Here is a 2,659-nt window from a genome sequence, read left to right as displayed (position 1 = left end):
ATTGTTTTGAGTATGTTATGGTCCAGGTTGTTATGACTGGACCAGCCATTCAGCTACAGTACATCACTTCTGTCTGCAGACTCATTACCGTCATCAATTAGGCTGATGACTGTAGTGTTGTCTGCAAACTTCAAAAGCTTGAAAGAGGGGTTTGTAGAGGTGCAGGGAGAGGAGCAATGGGGAGAGAACACATCCCTGGGGGGCACCAGTGCTGATTGTACGGTTGTTTAACATGAATTTACCCATTCTCACTAACTGTTGCCTATCTGTCAGAAAGCTGGTGATCTACTGACAGGTAGAGCTAGGAGGAGAGAGCAGGGTTAGTTTGGTCTGAAAGGGAGTTGGGATGATGGTGTTGAAGGCTGAACTGAAGTCCCCAAACACGATCCTCACATAAGTCCTTAGTTTGTCCAGATGTTGCAGGAGGAAGTGCAGTCATATGTTCACCGCATCGTCCACAGACCTGTTTGCTCGGTAAGCAAACTGCAGGGGGTCCAGCAAGGGTCCAGTGATGTCTTTCCGATAAGCCAAATAACACCAGTTTCTCAAATGTCTTCATGACCACAGATGTTAGGGCAATATGTCTGTAGTCGTTAAGTCCGGTGATTTTTGGTTTCTTCAAGATAGGGATGATGGTGGAACATTTAAAGCAGGCAGGCACTTCACACAGTTCCAGTGATCTGGTAAAGATCTGTGAAAAGATAGAGGCCAGCTGGTCTGCACAGGTTTTTAGACAGGCTGGTGAAACTCAGTCTGGTCCTGGTGCTTTCCTTCTTATCCATGATTCTAGTAGCAAGCCCTGTGTTTGTATGCTTCTGGTTGGTAAATGTTCTGGTGGTGTTTTTGCATTATATACCTTCCTGGCAAATCCAACAACTGCTTGTTGACATACAGTATGGACATTAACAATATCAGAGCCTGAACATGTCCCATTCTTCATCATTCAAAGCATTTTGCAGCCTTTATTTATTTCTTGTCATGATGATGATGGCGGCATAGTCTGATTTCCCAAACAATTGATAAGCCTGTGCCCTGAAGCAATTTTCAGTGTAGTGTAGCAGTGGTCCAGGATACATTTGACTCTGGTGGGGCAGGTGATGTGTTGATGTATATTTGGTCTTGTTAAAATCCCCTGCCACAATGACCACATTGTCCCAGTGATGTGTCTAATAAACAGTGAAAGCATCATGTAGCTCACATAAAGCAGTGTCTTTGTTTACCTAAAGCTGACTATGTGCAGAGAGTTCCAGAGAAAGGTAGAAAGAGTGACATTTGATGGTCAGGAGCTCCAGGTTGGTGTACAGGAGCATGTTAGAAGAACATTGCTCACGTTGTTGCACCCGCTTTTGTTTACCATTATACAGACTCCACTTTCCATGATATGCTGAGTCCTTAATTCAGTGCCATGTCTCTGTGAAGCAAACTTAATCCTAGTCTATAGGTTGGTAATGTTCAGAAATTTCCCACTGTGGGACTATTAATGGTTATTTATAATTATATTATTTATATTGTAAATCTTATTTTCAGGTTGTTCTCCAGAGAAAGGCTAGAAGGTTCCTTGACAGGAGAGCATGTTGTGCATTTACCCTCAGCCTGTTCCTAACACTGTCACATTTTCCTTGAGGCAGCAGATACAGTTAGATCTATTCAAGACATCCTAGAGGCAGTGTAGGAGCATAGTAAACAGTGGGTGTGATAACTGCTTATTTAAGACCATTGGTCCATTTTTGTCTTTGTAATCAACCACCATCTCACACAGGCAACTACAGAAATGCATAGAGAGATCATAATAATAGAGTAGTGTGAGAGAACCTGGAAGTGTTAAAACAGTTTGATTGAAACACCTTTGTACTATTTGTAAATAGAAATTACTGGATTCTCATAAGGGTTTCATATACAATTATGTGTAGGTGAATAACTTTAGAGCTACAAGGTACAGTTAATTATCCAAGACTACCTTAGATTTATAAAATTTGTAGAACAGATTTATCTAGCCATATAATGACTTATACTTTGTCATTCTGTCTATATTCATTCTTAACTTAAGAGAGAAACTCTGCCTATATTGTGAAAAGACATAGAAGGGACTGCTTCATAAGCAGTCTTAAGTAGTCATGCTACTTCCCTTGACATGACATTATAAGAGAACTGGGTGTGTTTAAGATTTCAGTTTAGAGGCAATATATATCCACAATTTCCCCAATCGTATTCCATTAAATTGTTTGTGATGTAACTTACTTAGAACATTAAGTATGTGGTTGAAGAGAAGCCGAAAGAAGAAGAAGATTTTGAAGGTTTTTTTCCAATAATTCAATCCATTTATCACAGACAGCTTATGTATTGAATATTGTAATGTATTCTGCCTGCATTCCTCAAAATAATTTATATAAAAATAATTGGAAATAAGTATAAAAAAGGAACTAGTAGTGTATGTGTATTTTTATTTAACTACCCAAAATAGACCTGATATTTAAATAATTATGGCAGTGTCAAAGTTAATGTGAATGTGGTATAAAACAGACCTGCAGCATTCCTTCCTGTCAGTCCAAGCACTTAAACCTGATGTACCAAGTGTTTAAATATGTGTGTGTGTGTGTGTGTGTGTGTGTGTGTGTGTGTGTGTGTGTGTGTGTGTGTGTGTGTGTGTGCGCACATGCTC

This window comes from Silurus meridionalis, chromosome 20, assembly GCF_014805685.1.
Source record: "Silurus meridionalis isolate SWU-2019-XX chromosome 20, ASM1480568v1, whole genome shotgun sequence".
Taxonomy (NCBI): Eukaryota; Metazoa; Chordata; class Actinopteri; order Siluriformes; family Siluridae; genus Silurus; species Silurus meridionalis.
Note: the sequence above shows the minus strand (reverse complement) of the source record.